General features: G+C 37.5%; 30 non-coding genes across 30 annotated transcripts; all 30 read right to left on the bottom strand.

Annotated features, from left to right (window-relative positions):
* Nucleotides 1-411: 411 nt before the first annotated feature.
* On the bottom strand, nt 412-484 carry TRNAT-CGU (transfer RNA threonine (anticodon CGU)). The gene has a single exon. It is a non-coding gene; the product is annotated as a tRNA-Thr (tRNA).
* Nucleotides 485-649: 165 nt separating this feature from the next.
* On the bottom strand, nt 650-722 carry TRNAT-CGU (transfer RNA threonine (anticodon CGU)). The gene has a single exon. It is a non-coding gene; the product is annotated as a tRNA-Thr (tRNA).
* A 404-nt stretch (nt 723-1,126) lies between these two features.
* On the bottom strand, nt 1,127-1,199 carry TRNAT-CGU (transfer RNA threonine (anticodon CGU)). Its single transcript has one exon. It is a non-coding gene; the product is annotated as a tRNA-Thr (tRNA).
* Nucleotides 1,200-1,364: 165 nt separating this feature from the next.
* On the bottom strand, nt 1,365-1,437 carry TRNAT-CGU (transfer RNA threonine (anticodon CGU)). The gene has a single exon. It is a non-coding gene; the product is annotated as a tRNA-Thr (tRNA).
* A 643-nt stretch (nt 1,438-2,080) lies between these two features.
* TRNAT-UGU (transfer RNA threonine (anticodon UGU)) lies at nt 2,081-2,153 on the bottom strand. Its single transcript has one exon. It is a non-coding gene; the product is annotated as a tRNA-Thr (tRNA).
* Nucleotides 2,154-3,039: 886 nt separating this feature from the next.
* Nucleotides 3,040-3,113, bottom strand: TRNAT-CGU (transfer RNA threonine (anticodon CGU)). Its single transcript has one exon. It is a non-coding gene; the product is annotated as a tRNA-Thr (tRNA).
* A 165-nt stretch (nt 3,114-3,278) lies between these two features.
* On the bottom strand, nt 3,279-3,351 carry TRNAT-CGU (transfer RNA threonine (anticodon CGU)). The gene has a single exon. It is a non-coding gene; the product is annotated as a tRNA-Thr (tRNA).
* A 165-nt stretch (nt 3,352-3,516) lies between these two features.
* On the bottom strand, nt 3,517-3,589 carry TRNAT-CGU (transfer RNA threonine (anticodon CGU)). Its single transcript has one exon. It is a non-coding gene; the product is annotated as a tRNA-Thr (tRNA).
* A 166-nt stretch (nt 3,590-3,755) lies between these two features.
* Nucleotides 3,756-3,828, bottom strand: TRNAT-CGU (transfer RNA threonine (anticodon CGU)). Its single transcript has one exon. It is a non-coding gene; the product is annotated as a tRNA-Thr (tRNA).
* Nucleotides 3,829-3,994: 166 nt separating this feature from the next.
* On the bottom strand, nt 3,995-4,067 carry TRNAT-CGU (transfer RNA threonine (anticodon CGU)). The gene has a single exon. It is a non-coding gene; the product is annotated as a tRNA-Thr (tRNA).
* A 405-nt stretch (nt 4,068-4,472) lies between these two features.
* On the bottom strand, nt 4,473-4,545 carry TRNAT-UGU (transfer RNA threonine (anticodon UGU)). The gene has a single exon. It is a non-coding gene; the product is annotated as a tRNA-Thr (tRNA).
* Nucleotides 4,546-4,951: 406 nt separating this feature from the next.
* TRNAT-UGU (transfer RNA threonine (anticodon UGU)) lies at nt 4,952-5,024 on the bottom strand. The gene has a single exon. It is a non-coding gene; the product is annotated as a tRNA-Thr (tRNA).
* Nucleotides 5,025-5,190: 166 nt separating this feature from the next.
* On the bottom strand, nt 5,191-5,263 carry TRNAT-CGU (transfer RNA threonine (anticodon CGU)). Its single transcript has one exon. It is a non-coding gene; the product is annotated as a tRNA-Thr (tRNA).
* A 406-nt stretch (nt 5,264-5,669) lies between these two features.
* On the bottom strand, nt 5,670-5,742 carry TRNAT-UGU (transfer RNA threonine (anticodon UGU)). The gene has a single exon. It is a non-coding gene; the product is annotated as a tRNA-Thr (tRNA).
* Nucleotides 5,743-5,908: 166 nt separating this feature from the next.
* TRNAT-CGU (transfer RNA threonine (anticodon CGU)) lies at nt 5,909-5,981 on the bottom strand. The gene has a single exon. It is a non-coding gene; the product is annotated as a tRNA-Thr (tRNA).
* A 165-nt stretch (nt 5,982-6,146) lies between these two features.
* On the bottom strand, nt 6,147-6,219 carry TRNAT-CGU (transfer RNA threonine (anticodon CGU)). The gene has a single exon. It is a non-coding gene; the product is annotated as a tRNA-Thr (tRNA).
* Nucleotides 6,220-6,625: 406 nt separating this feature from the next.
* On the bottom strand, nt 6,626-6,698 carry TRNAT-CGU (transfer RNA threonine (anticodon CGU)). Its single transcript has one exon. It is a non-coding gene; the product is annotated as a tRNA-Thr (tRNA).
* Nucleotides 6,699-6,864: 166 nt separating this feature from the next.
* On the bottom strand, nt 6,865-6,937 carry TRNAT-UGU (transfer RNA threonine (anticodon UGU)). Its single transcript has one exon. It is a non-coding gene; the product is annotated as a tRNA-Thr (tRNA).
* A 2,937-nt stretch (nt 6,938-9,874) lies between these two features.
* Nucleotides 9,875-9,947, bottom strand: TRNAT-CGU (transfer RNA threonine (anticodon CGU)). The gene has a single exon. It is a non-coding gene; the product is annotated as a tRNA-Thr (tRNA).
* Nucleotides 9,948-10,112: 165 nt separating this feature from the next.
* Nucleotides 10,113-10,185, bottom strand: TRNAT-CGU (transfer RNA threonine (anticodon CGU)). Its single transcript has one exon. It is a non-coding gene; the product is annotated as a tRNA-Thr (tRNA).
* Nucleotides 10,186-10,589: 404 nt separating this feature from the next.
* TRNAT-CGU (transfer RNA threonine (anticodon CGU)) lies at nt 10,590-10,662 on the bottom strand. The gene has a single exon. It is a non-coding gene; the product is annotated as a tRNA-Thr (tRNA).
* Nucleotides 10,663-10,827: 165 nt separating this feature from the next.
* Nucleotides 10,828-10,900, bottom strand: TRNAT-CGU (transfer RNA threonine (anticodon CGU)). Its single transcript has one exon. It is a non-coding gene; the product is annotated as a tRNA-Thr (tRNA).
* Nucleotides 10,901-11,303: 403 nt separating this feature from the next.
* TRNAT-CGU (transfer RNA threonine (anticodon CGU)) lies at nt 11,304-11,376 on the bottom strand. The gene has a single exon. It is a non-coding gene; the product is annotated as a tRNA-Thr (tRNA).
* Nucleotides 11,377-11,780: 404 nt separating this feature from the next.
* TRNAT-CGU (transfer RNA threonine (anticodon CGU)) lies at nt 11,781-11,853 on the bottom strand. Its single transcript has one exon. It is a non-coding gene; the product is annotated as a tRNA-Thr (tRNA).
* Nucleotides 11,854-12,018: 165 nt separating this feature from the next.
* TRNAT-CGU (transfer RNA threonine (anticodon CGU)) lies at nt 12,019-12,091 on the bottom strand. Its single transcript has one exon. It is a non-coding gene; the product is annotated as a tRNA-Thr (tRNA).
* A 406-nt stretch (nt 12,092-12,497) lies between these two features.
* On the bottom strand, nt 12,498-12,570 carry TRNAT-CGU (transfer RNA threonine (anticodon CGU)). Its single transcript has one exon. It is a non-coding gene; the product is annotated as a tRNA-Thr (tRNA).
* Nucleotides 12,571-12,975: 405 nt separating this feature from the next.
* Nucleotides 12,976-13,048, bottom strand: TRNAT-CGU (transfer RNA threonine (anticodon CGU)). The gene has a single exon. It is a non-coding gene; the product is annotated as a tRNA-Thr (tRNA).
* Nucleotides 13,049-13,213: 165 nt separating this feature from the next.
* Nucleotides 13,214-13,286, bottom strand: TRNAT-CGU (transfer RNA threonine (anticodon CGU)). The gene has a single exon. It is a non-coding gene; the product is annotated as a tRNA-Thr (tRNA).
* Nucleotides 13,287-13,452: 166 nt separating this feature from the next.
* On the bottom strand, nt 13,453-13,525 carry TRNAT-UGU (transfer RNA threonine (anticodon UGU)). The gene has a single exon. It is a non-coding gene; the product is annotated as a tRNA-Thr (tRNA).
* Nucleotides 13,526-13,691: 166 nt separating this feature from the next.
* On the bottom strand, nt 13,692-13,764 carry TRNAT-CGU (transfer RNA threonine (anticodon CGU)). The gene has a single exon. It is a non-coding gene; the product is annotated as a tRNA-Thr (tRNA).
* Nucleotides 13,765-13,836: the final 72 nt, after the last annotated feature.

The raw sequence follows: 13,836 nt of genomic DNA, 5'->3' as shown, positions 1-13,836 counted from the left end.
TGATTGGGTTGTGGCTTCCATGATTTGGGCACATTTGCTTTTTGTGTGGCGAGGTATGATTCAGCTTTGATATGGACAAATGTTACAAATCATACTGGTAGACTAAGAATGCGGTTGAGGTATAGCGAGAGAGTAGAGTTTCCACAGCAATTGAGAGATATTGAAAAGGCTTGAACAATAGACTATTTTAAAATTCAATTCCTGCACTTGCAAAGAATTAAAAAAAGCGATAGATGCATATATTTAGGTTGTTTAAGGGGTAGTGATAGTCATCTCCACTCGGAGAGGTAATATTTTGGCTTTCCCAACTTGTACCCTATTGTTTGCATTAATGCATATCTCAACCACTTATTATTTTTAGTTTTTCAAAATTTAGTAGCTATGAAAACTAGTTCAAGTATCAAAACAACGAGGCTCCGACGAGAATCGAACTCATGATCTCCTGTTTACGAGACAGGCGCTTTAACCACTAAGCCACGGAGCCCTGGTTCCGAAGCGAGATTAATGCTGAATATTTCCGTAATTTTACTAAATTAACTCCTTCGCAGTGCCTACCTATTCTTTGCATTAATGCATATCTCAAGCAACTATTATTTTAAGTTTTTAAAATTTAAGAGCTACGAAAACTAGTTCAATTATCATAGCAACGAGGCTCCGACGAGAATCGAACTCATGATCTCCTGTTAACGAGACAGGCGCTTTAACCACTGAGCCACGGAGCCCTGGTTCCGAAGCGAGATTAATGCTGAATATTTCCGAAATTTTACTAAATTAACTCCTTCGCAGTGTTTAGCTATTCTTTGCATTAATGCATATCTCAAGCAACTATAATTTTTAGTTTTTCAAAATTTAAAAGCTACGAAAACTAGTTCAAGTATCATAACAACAAGGCTCCGACGAGAATCGAACTCATGATCTCCTGTTTACAAGACAGGCGCTTTAACCACTATGCCACGGACCCTGGTTCCGAAGCGAGATTAATGCTGAATATTTCTGAAATTTTACTAAATTAACTCGTTTTTAGTTTTACCCTATTGTTTGCATTAATGCATATCTCAACCACTTATTATTTTTAGTTTTTCAAAATTTAGTAGCTATGAAAACTAGTTCAAGTATCAAAACAACGAGGCTCCGACGAGAATCGAACTCATGATCTCCTGTTTACGAGACAGGCGCTTTAACCACTAAGCCACGGAGCCCTGGTTCCGAAGCGAGATTAATGCTGAATATTTCCGTAACTTTACTAAATTAACTCCTTCGCAGTGCCTACCTATTCTTTGCATTAATGCATATCTCAAGCAACTATTATTTTAAGTTTTTAAAATTTAATAGCTACGAAAACTAGTTCAAGTTTCATAACAACAAGGCTCCGACGAGAATCAAACTCATGATCTCCTGTTTACGAGACAGGCGCTTTAACCACTTAGCCACGGAGCCCTGGTTCCGAAGCGAGATTAATGCTGAATATTTCCGTAATTTTACTAAATTAAATCCTTCGCAGTGTTTACCTATTCTTTGCATTAATGCATATCTCAAGCAACTATAATTTTTAGTTTTTCAAAATTTAAAAGCTACGAAAACTAGTTCAAGTATCATAACAACAAGGCTCCGACGAGAATCGAACTCATGATCTCCTGTTTACAAGACAGGCGCTTTAACCACTATGCCACGGACCCTGGTTCCGAAGCGAGATTAATGCTGAATATTTCTGAAATTTTACTAAATTAACTCCTTCGCAGTGCCTACCTATTCTTTGCATTAATGCATATCTCAAGCAACTATTATTTTAAGTTTTTAAAATTTAATAGCTACGAAAACTAGTTCAAGTTTCATAACAACAACGCTCCGACGAGAATCGAACTCATGATCTCCGGTTTACCGAGACAGGCGCTTTAACCACTTAGCCACGGAGCCCTGGTTCCGAAGCGAGATTAATGCTCAATATTTCCGTAATTTTACTAAATTAACTCCCTCGCAGTGTTGACCTATTCTTTGCATTAATGCATATCTCAAGCAACTATAATTTTTAGTTTTTCAAAATTTAAAAGCTATGAAAACTAGTTCAAGTATCATAACAACAAGGCTCCGACGAGAATCGAACTCATGAGCTCCTGTTTACAAGACAGGCGCTTTAACCACTATGCCACGGAGCCCTGGTTCCGAAGCGAGATTAATGCTGAATATTTCTGAAATTTTACTAAATTAACTCGTTTTTAGTTTTACCCTATTCTTTGCATTAATGCATATCTCAAGCAACTATTATTTTTAGTTTTTCAAAATTTAATAGCTACGAAAACTAGTTCAAGTTTCATAACAACAAGGCTCCGACGAGAATCGAACTCATGATCTCCGGTTTACCGAGACAGGCGCTTTAACCACTTAGCCACGGAGCCCTGGTTCCGAAGCGAGATTAATGCTGAATATTTCCGTAATTTTACTAAATTAACTCCCTCGCAGTGTTTACCTATTCTTTGCATTAATGCATATCTCAAGCAACTATAATTTTTAGTTTTTCAAAATTTAAAAGCTACGAAAACTAGTTCAAGTATCATAACAACAAGGCTCCGACGAGAATCGAACTCATGATCTCCGGTTTACCGAGACAGGCGCTTTAACCACTTAGCCACGGAGCCCTGGTTCCGAAGCGAGATTAATGCTGAATATTTCCGTAATTTTACTAAATTAACTCCCTCGCAGTGTTTACCTATTCTTTGCATTAATGCATATCTCAAGCAACTATTATTTTTAGTTTTTCAAAATTTAATAGCTACGAAAACTAGTTCAATTATCATAACAACAAGGCTCCGACGAGAATCGAACTCATGATCTCCTGTTTACCGAGACAGGCGCTTTAACCACTTAGCCACGGAGCCCTGGTTTCGAAGCGAGATTAGTGCTGAATATTTCCGTAATTTTACTAAATTAACTCCTTCGCAGTGTTTACCTATTCTTTGCATTAATGCATATCTCAAGCAACTATTATTTTTAGTTTTTCAAAATTTAACAGCTACGAAAACTAGTTCAATTATCATAACAACAAGGCTCCGACGAGATTCAAACTCATGATCTCCTGTTTACGAGACAGGCGCTTTAACCACTAAGCCACAAAGTCCTGGTTCCGAAACGAGATTAATGCTGAATATTTCCGTAATTTTACTAAATTAAATCCTTCGCAGTGTTTACCTATTCTTTGCATTAATGCATATCTCAAGCAACTATAATTTTTAGTTTTTCAAAATTTAAAAGCTACGAAATCTAGTTCAAGTTTCATAACAACGAGGCTCCGACGAGAATCGAACTCATGATCTCCGGATTACGAGACAGGCGCTTTAACCACTAAGCCACGGAGCCCTGGTTCCGAATGAGATTAATGCTGAATATTTCCGAAATTTTACTAAATTAACTCCTTCGCAGTGTTTAGCTATTCTTTGCATTAATGCATATCTCAAGCAACTATTATTTTTAGTTTTTCAAAATTTAATAGCTACGAAAACTAGTTCAAGTTTCATAACAACAAGGCTCCGACGCGAATCGAACTCATGATCTCCTGTTAACGAGACAGGCGCTTTAACCACTGAGCCACGGAGCCCTGGTTCCGAAGCGAGATTAATGCTGAATATTTCCGAAATTTTACTAAATTAACTCCTTCGCAGTGTTTAGCTATTCTTTGCATTAATGCATATCTCAAGCAACTATTATTTTTAGTTTTTCAAAACTTAATAGCTACGAAAACTAGTTCAAGTTTCATAACAACAAGGCTCCGACGAGATTCAAACTCATGATCTCCTGTTTACGAGACATTCGCTTTAACCACTAAGCCACGGAGCCCTGGTTCCGAAACGAGATTAATGCTGAATATTTCCGTAATTTTACTAAATTAAATCCTTCGCAGTGTTTACCTATTCTTTGCATTAATGCATATCTCAAGCAACTATAATTTTTAGTTTTTCAAAATTTAAAAGCTACGAAAACTAGTTCAAGTATCATAACAACGAGGCTCCGACGAGAATCGAACTCATGATCTCCGGATTACGAGACAGGCGCTTTAACCACTAAGCCACGGAGCCTTGGTTCCGAATGAGATTAATGCTGAATATTTCCGAAATTTTACTAAATTAACTCCTTCGCAGTGTTTAGCTATTCTTTGCATTAATGCATATCTCAAGCAACTATTATTTTTAGTTTTTCAAAATTTAATAGCTACGAAAACTAGTTCAAGTTTCATAACAACAAGGCTCCGACGAGAATCGAATTCATGATCTCCTGTTTACCGAGACAGGCGCTTTAACCACTTAGCCACGGAGCCCTGGTTCCGAAGCGAGATCAATGCTGAATATTTCCGTAATTTTACTAAATTAACTCCTTCGCAGTGTTTACCTATTCTTTGCATTAAGGCATATCTCAAGCAACTATAATTTTTAGTTTTTCAAAATTTAAAAGCTACGAAAACTAGTTCAAGTATCATAACAACAAGGCTCCGACGAGAATCGAACTCATGATCTCCTGTTTACAAGACAGGCGCTTTAACCACTGAGCCACGGAGCCCTGGTTCCGAAGCGAGATTAATGCTGAATATTTTCGAAATTTTACTAAATTAACTCCTTCGCAGTGTTTAGCTATTCTTTGCATTAATGCATATCTCAAGCAACTATTATTTTTAGTTTTTCAAAATTTAATAGCTACGAAAACTAGTTAAAGTTTCATAACAACAAGGCTCCGACGAGAATCGAACTCATGATCTCCTGTTTACCGAGACAGGCGCTTTAACCACTCAGCCACGGAGCCCTGGTTCCACAGCGAGATCAATGCTGAATATTTCCGTAATTTTACTAAATTAACTCCTTCGCAGTGTTTACCTATTCTTTGCATTAAGGCATATCTCAAGCAACTATTATTTTTAGTTTTTCAAAATTTAACAGCTACGAAAACTAGTTCATTTATCATAACAACAAGGCTCCGACGAGAATCGAACTCATGATCTCCTGTTTACAAGACAGGCGCTTTAACCACTGAGCCACGGAGCCCTGGTTCCGAAGCGAGATTAATGCTGAATATTTCTGAAATTTTACTAAATTAACTCGTTTTTAGTTTTACCCTATTGTTTGCATTAATGCATATCTCAACCACTTATTATTTTTAGTTTTTCAAAATTTAGTAGCTATGAAAACTAGTTCAAGTATCAAAACAACGAGGCTCCGACGAGAATCGAACTCATGATCTCCTGTTTACGAGACAGGCGCTTTAACCACTAAGCCACGGAGCCCTGGTTCCGAAGCGAGATTAATGCTGAATATTTCCGAAATTTTACTAAATTAACTCCTTCGCAGTGTTTAGCTATTCTTTGCATTAATGCATATCTCAAGCAACTATAATTTTTAGTTTTTCAAAATTTAATAGCTACGAAAACTAGTTCAAGTTTCATAACAACAAGGCTCCGACGAGAATCGAACTCATGATCTCCTGTTTACCGAGACAGGCGCTTTAACCACTCAGCCACGGAGCCCTGGTTCCAAAGCGAGATCAATGCTGAATATTTCCGTAATTTTACTAAATTAACTCCTTCGCAGTGTTTACCTATTCTTTGCATTAAGGCATATCTCAAGCAACTATTATTTTTAGTTTTTCAAAATTTAACAGCTACGAAAACTAGTTCATTTATCATAACAACAAGGCTCCGACGAGAATCGAACTCATGATCTCCTGTTTACAAGACAGGCGCTTTAACCACTGAGCCACGGAGCCCTGGTTCCGAAGCGAGATTAATGCTGAATATTTCTGAAATTTTACTAAATTAACTCGTTTTTAGTTTTACCCTATTGTTTGCATTAATGCATATCTCAACCACTTATTATTTTTAGTTTTTCAAAATTTAGTAGCTATGAAAACTAGTTCAAGTATCAAAACAACGAGGCTCCGACGAGAATCGAACTCATGATCTCCTGTTTACGAGACAGGCGCTTTAACCACTAAGCCACGGAGCCCTGGTTCCGAAGCGAGATTAATGCTGAATATTTCCGTAATTTTACTAAATTAACTCCTTCGCAGTGCCTACCTATTCTTTGCATTAATGCATATCTCAAGCAACTATTATTTTAAGTTTTTAAAATTTAATAGCTACGAAAACTAGTTCAATTATCATAACAACGAGGCTCCGACGAGAATCGAACTCATGATCTCCTGTTAACGAGACAGGCGCTTTAACCACTGAGCCACGGAGCCCTGGTTCCGAAGCGAGATTAATGCTGAATATTTCCGAAATTTTACTAAATTAACTCCTTCGCAGTGTTTAGCTATTCTTTGCATTAATGCATATCTCAAGCAACTATAATTTTTAGTTTTTCAAAATTTAAAAGCTACGAAAACTAGTTCAAGTATCATAACAACAAGGCTCCGACGAGAATCGAACTCATGATCTCCTGTTTACCGAGACAGGCGCTTTAACCACTCAGCCACGGAGCCCTGGTTCCAAAGCGAGATCAATGCTGAATATTTCCGTAATTTTACTAAATTAACTCCTTCGCAGTGTTTACCTATTCTTTGCATTAAGGCATATCTCAAGCAACTATTATTTTTAGTTTTTCAAAATTTAACAGCTACGAAAACTAGTTCATTTATCATAACAACGAGGCTCCGACGTGAATCGAACTCATGATCTCCTGTTAACGAGACAGGCGCTTTAACCACTCAGCCACGGAGCCCTGGTTCCAAAGCGAGATCAATGCTGAATATTTCCGTAATTTTACTAAATTAACTCCTTCGCAGTGTTTACCTATTCTTTGCATTAATGCATATCTCAAGCAACTATTATTTTTTGTTTTTCAAAATTTAATAGCTACGAAAACTAGTTCAAGTATCATAACAACAAGGCTCCGACGAGAATCGAACTCATGATCTCCTGTTTACAAGACAGGCGCTTTAACCACTGAGCCACGGAGCCCTGGTTCCGAAGCGAGATTAATGCTGAATATTTCTGAAATTTTACTAAATTAACTCGTTTTTAGTTTTTACCTCTCCGAGTGACGTATGTCACGGAGAGGTATTACACCGGCCGTGTCTGTCTGTGTGTGTGTCTGTCTGTCTGTGTGTGTGTCTGTCTGTCAGACCCCACGTGACCGCGTTCGCAGTTTACAAATCGGAGCAAACAAATACCCGATTTCCGGAACGCGTTCGCGGTTCACGGAAATTTGGTCATTCATCTACCAACACCAGTCTTTACTAACTGGCTTCTAAGGACCACAATCTGCTAGTCTTTGTCCATCCCACATGGGCACTAGTCTGTACGTGCTTGCTTCCAAGCACCACCAACTTCTGTTCTTCGTCAATTTCACCTTGACTCCAGCTTCTATGCACCACCATCTTCTGTTCTTCGTCAATTCCACATTGACATCAGCTTCTATGCACCACCATCTTCTGTTCTTCGTCAATTCCACATTGACACCAGCTTCTATGCACCACCATCTTCTGTTCTTCGTCAATTCCACATTGACACCAGCTTCTATGCACCACCATCTTCTGTTCTTCGTCAATTCCACATTGACACCAGCTTCAATGCACCACCATCTTCAGGTCTTTTGTCCATTCCACATGGACGCCAGTCAGTACATTCTGGCTTCTTTTCCTCCGTCATCGTTTGGTTTCAAGATATACGCGGCGATCGGCTAGGGTTACGAGAAACGTCTAGCCTCCCAATGGCAGGGCTTCCACCATCGGTTCACGCGAATGCGTTTTTATTTGGTTTTAAGATTTACGCGGCGAGCGGCTAGGGTTACGAGAAACGTCTAGCCTCCCAATGGCAGGGCTTCCACCATCGGTTCACGCGAATGCGTTTTTATCTATTATTATAATGGAAACGAAACGTATATATACCCCAAAATTTGAAAAAAGCGGGCAAGAGGGGTACCCTTCACTTTAAACGTCAATATTAGCAAAGTTTCGAAAGATAATAGGAACAACTTTATTTTAAACGATTTAACTATTTTTAAAGTTATTTACTGGCGATTAAAATAATTAAAAATAATTATATTTATTTAAATATTAAAGATAAACCCAAGTACCGAAGTCGTTAAATCATTGCCTCCTATATCTATCAAGGCCCGTGCATTGCGTTATATTTCCTACATTGCCTCCTGTATCTATCAAGGCCCATGCATTGTGATATATTTCCTTCATTGCCTCCAATATCTATCGAGGCCCGTGCATTGCGATATATTTTTGAGAACAACAACCAAAATGGGAAGCTCCTCTCAGAACCATAATAATTTGTTTTCTCAGTTATATGAAATGAAAATATGGATAATATTTTCGGCAATTCGATTTGAATGGCTCTTTCTGATGTATCATTCTCTCAGCACTGTTCATAATGGACAGGAACGTAGAGATTCGAGACACTAGGAATTACGATAGTGTTTCAAATCCTCTGTATTGAGGGCTTAAAGGCTTGGGGTGAGTCGAAAGATAAATACACATCCTATTTTGTAGTTGTACCATGCGTACCACAATGTTGCCAGGCGTTTATTGAAGGATGCTTGGGTACTTGGTACAGACTGTTACGTCTACCAAGTTTCCTAGCATCCAAGAATAAATAGGATTCATAGAAACCAGTGTTAAGGGCATGTCATGGGTCAAGTCGTTAAATATATCGACGCAGTTAAATAGCTGATGGCATTATTTTATCCACTTTCCCATTGCCTTCGAGTGGAAGTTCAACTTTGGCACGGACGACAGATGGCGCTCTTAAACTTCTACCCCCAAAAATCGTTGTTGTCTGCTCGTTTTCCCCTTCCGCGTTTTTTCGTTATAAACTTATGATTTAACGAACTGTTAAGATAAAATTTCATATTTCCTAAGACAGATAAGCTTCTACTCCTTTCATATTACTCCCAGTTAGATTTAATGCTTAAAAAATATATTTTCAATAAAAACACCGCTTCCACTAGTGGATTTATACTCCTTGTTAGATTAGTGTAGGTGTAGAGAGTAATCATTACAAACGCTAAAAAATATATTTTCAAAAATGAAGAACATAGAACATTTATTCTATATCTAAAAATATTTTGGTGGTAAGATTGCTTTAGAAAAATCCAAACGGCTAGATATTGGTAAAAAAAGACATGTGTAAGCTATTTGTAGATGATGTAATTGTTTTACATGTTTTAAATGAGACTAAAACTTCCACTATTGTGTCTAAAAAAGTGTTGGCCATGTATATTTTTTAAATATGACGGAATTGCGGTTGATATGATAGCGCCCTATTTGCGAAAAAAACCTTTTTTTAAACAGTTGAATCATTCTTTGATAGAATTTCGAAGGAAGAAGTTAAGTGTTAGATTTGCTCGATTAATTTTGTTCGGCAAATAATATAATTAAGCCTTACGTATTACTGAAGGAGATTGATTTTGCCAACCTTTGTGAGTATTTAACTGTTTAATAATTATTTTGGTTAAGTGGGAGCCTAGCTTATGTGTGATTGGGTTGTGGCTTCCATGATTTGGGCACATTTGCTTTTTGTGTGGCGAGGTATGATTCAGCTTTGATATGGACAAATGTTACAAATCATACTGGTAGACTAAGAATGCGGTTGAGGTATAGCGAGAGAGTAGAGTTTCCACAGCAATTGAGAGATATTGAAAAGGCTTGAACAATAGACTATTTTAAAATTCAATTCCTGCACTTGCAAAGAATTAAAAAAAGCGATAGATGCATATATTTAGGTTGTTTAAGGGGTAGTGATAGTCATCTCCACTCGGAGAGGTAATATTTTGGCTTTCCCAACTTGTACCCTATTGTTTGCATTAATGCATATCTCAACCACTTATTATTTTTAGTTTTTCAAAATTTAGTAGCTATGAAAACTAGTTCAAGTATCAAAACAACGAGGCTCCGACGAGAATCGAACTCATGATCTCCTGTTTACGAGACAGGCGCTTTAACCACTAAGCCACGGAGCCCTGGTTCCGAAGCGAGATTAATGCTGAATATTTCCGTAATTTTACTAAATTAACTCCTTCGCAGTGCCTACCTATTCTTTGCATTAATGCATATCTCAAGCAACTATTATTTTAAGTTTTTAAAATTTAAGAGCTACGAAAACTAGTTCAATTATCATAGCAACGAGGCTCCGACGAGAATCGAACTCATGATCTCCTGTTAACGAGACAGGCGCTTTAACCACTGAGCCACGGAGCCCTGGTTCCGAAGCGAGATTAATGCTGAATATTTCCGAAATTTTACTAAATTAACTCCTTCGCAGTGTTTAGCTATTCTTTGCATTAATGCATATCTCAAGCAACTATAATTTTTAGTTTTTCAAAATTTAAAAGCTACGAAAACTAGTTCAAGTATCATAACAACAAGGCTCCGACGAGAATCGAACTCATGATCTCCTGTTTACAAGACAGGCGCTTTAACCACTATGCCACGGACCCTGGTTCCGAAGCGAGATTAATGCTGAATATTTCTGAAATTTTACTAAATTAACTCGTTTTTAGTTTTACCCTATTGTTTGCATTAATGCATATCTCAACCACTTATTATTTTTAGTTTTTCAAAATTTAGTAGCTATGAAAACTAGTTCAAGTATCAAAACAACGAGGCTCCGACGAGAATCGAACTCATGATCTCCTGTTTACGAGACAGGCGCTTTAACCACTAAGCCACGGAGCCCTGGTTCCGAAGCGAGATTAATGCTGAATATTTCCGTAACTTTACTAAATTAACTCCTTCGCAGTGCCTACCTATTCTTTGCATTAATGCATATCTCAAGCAACTATTATTTTAAGTTTTTAAAATTTAATAGCTACGAAAACTAGTTCAAGTTTCATAACAACAAGGCTCCGACGAGAATCAAACTCATGATCTCCTGTTTACGAGACAGGCGCTTTAACCACTTAGCCACGGAGCCCTGGTTCCGAAGCGAGATTAATGCTGAATATTTCCGTAATTTTACTAAATTAAATCCTTCGCAGTGTTTACCTATTCTTTGCATTAATGCATATCTCAAGCAACTATAATTTTTAGTTTTTCAAAATTTAAAAGCTACGAAAACTAGTTCAAGTATCATAACAACAAGGCTCCGACGAGAATCGAACTCATGATCTCCTGTTTACAAGACAGGCGCTTTAACCACTATGCCACGGACCCTGGTTCCGAAGCGAGATTAATGCTGAATATTTCTGAAATTTTACTAAATTAACTCCTTCGCAGTGCCTACCTATTCTTTGCATTAATGCATATCTCAAGCAACTATTATTTTAAGTTTTTAAAATTTAATAGCTACGAAAACTAGTTCAATTATCATAACAACGAGGCTCCGACGAGAATCGAACTCATGATCTCCTGTTAACGAGACAGGCGCTTTAACCACTGAGCCACGGAGCCCTGGTTCCGAAGCGAGATTAATGCTGAATATTTCCGAAATTTTACTAAATTAACTCCTTCGCAGTGTTTAGCTATTCTTTGCATTAATGCATATCTCAAGCAACTATAATTTTTAGTTTTTCAAAATTTAAAAGCTACGAAAACTAGTTCAAGTATCATAACAACAAGGCTCCGACGAGAATCGAACTCATGATCTCCTGTTTACAAGACAGGCGCTTTAACCACTATGCCACGGACCCTGGTTCCGAAGCGAGATTAATGCTGAATATTTCTGAAATTTTACTAAATTAACTCGTTTTTAGTTTTACCCTATTGTTTGCATTAATGCATATCTCAACCACTTATTATTTTTAGTTTTTCAAAATTTAGTAGCTATGAAAACTAGTTCAAGTATCAAAACAACGAGGCTCCGACGAGAATCGAACTCATGATCTCCTGTTTACGAGACAGGCGCTTTAACCACTAAGCCACGGAGCCCTGGTTCCGAAGCGAGATTAATGCTGAATATTTCCGTAATTTTACTAAATTAACTCCTTCGCAGTGCCTACCTATTCTTTGCATTAATGCATATCTCAAGCAACTATTATTTTAAGTTTTTAAAATTTAATAGCTACGAAAACTAGTTCAAGTTTCATAACAACAAGGCTCCGACGAGAATCAAACTCATGATCTCCTGTTTACGAGACAGGCGCTTTAACCACTAAGCCACGGAGCCCTGGTTCCGAAGCGAGATTAATGCTGACTATTTCCGTAATTTTACTAAATTAAATCCTTCGCAGTGTTTACCTATTCTTTGCATTAATGCATATCTCAAGCAACTATAATTTTTAGTTTTTCAAAATTTAAAAGCTACGAAAACTAGTTCAAGTTTCATAACATCAAGGCTCCGACGCGAATCGAACTCATGATCTCCTGTTTACCGAGACAGGCGCTTTAACCACTAAGCCACGGAGCCCTGGTTCCGAAGCGAGATTAAAGCCGAATATTTCCGTAATTTTACTAAATTAAATCCTTCGCAGTGTTTACCTATTCTTTGCATTAATGCATATCTCAAGCAACTATTATTTTTAGTTTTTCAAAATTTAACAGCTACGAAAACTAGTTCAATTATCATAACAACGAGGCTCCGACGAGAATCGAACTCATGATCTCCTGTTAACGAGACAGGCGCTTTAACCACTGAGCCACGGAGCCCTGGTTCCGAAGCGAGATTAATGCTGAATATTTCCATAATTTTACTAAATTAACTCCTTCGCAGTGTTTACCTATTCTTTGCATAAAGGCATATCTCAAGCAACTATTATTTTTAGTTTTTCAAAATTTAACAGCTACGAAAACTAGTTCATTTATCATAACAACGAGGCTCCGACGTGAATCGAACTCATGATCTCCTGTTAACGAGACAGGCGCTTTAACCACTATGCCACGGAGCCCTGGTTCCGAAGCGAGATTAATGCTGAATATTTCTGAAATTTTACTAAATTAACTCGTTTTTAGTTTTACCCTATTGTTTGCATTAATGCATATCTCAACCACTTATTATTTTTAGTTTTTCAAAATTTAGTAGCTATGAAAACTAGTTCAAGTATCAAAACAACGAGGCTCCGACGAGAATCGAACTCATGATATCCTGTTTACGAGACAGGCGCTTTAACCACTAAGCCACGGAGCCCTGGTTCCAAAGCGAGATTAATGCTGAATATTTCCGTAATTTTACTAAATTAACTCCTTCGCAGTGCCTACCTATTCTTTGCATTAATGCATATCTCAAGCAACTATTATTTTAAGTTTTTAAAATTTAATAGCTACGAAAACTAGTTCAATAATCATAACAACGAGGCTCCGACGAGAATCGAACTCACGATCTCCTGTTAACGAGACAGGCGCTTTAACCACTGAGCCACGGAGCCCTGGTTCCGAAGCGAGATTAATGCTGAATATTTTCGAAATTTTACTAAATTAACTCCTTCGCAGTGTTTAGCTATTCTTTGCATTAATGCATATCTCAAGCAACTATTATTTTTAGTTTTTCAAAATTTAATAGCTACGAAAACTAGTTCAAGTTTCATAACAACAAGGCTCCGACGAGAATCGAACTCATGATCTCCTGTTTACAAAACAGGCGCTTTAACCACTATGCCACGGAGCCCTGGTTCCGAAGCGAGATTAATGCTGAATATTTCTGAAATTTTACTAAATTAACTCGTTTTTAGTTTTATCCTATTGTTTGTATTAATGCATGTCTCAACCACTTATTATTTTTAGTTTTTCAAAATTTAGTAGCTATGAAAACTAGTTCAAGTATCAAAACAACGAGGCTCCGACGAGAATCGAACTCATGATCTCCTGTTTACGAGACAGGTGCTTTAACCACTAAGCCACGGAGCCCTGGTTCCGAAGCGAGATTAATGCTGAATATTTCCGTAATTTTACTAAATTAACTCCTTCGCAGTGTTTACC

The sequence above is a fragment of the Phalangium opilio genome, unplaced genomic scaffold, assembly GCF_054372755.1.
Source record: "Phalangium opilio isolate 3A_F unplaced genomic scaffold, DU_Popi_V2 ptg000063l_1, whole genome shotgun sequence".
In the NCBI taxonomy this organism is placed as follows: domain Eukaryota; kingdom Metazoa; phylum Arthropoda; class Arachnida; order Opiliones; family Phalangiidae; genus Phalangium; species Phalangium opilio.
Note: the sequence above shows the minus strand (reverse complement) of the source record. Positions and strands in the feature narration are given on the sequence as shown.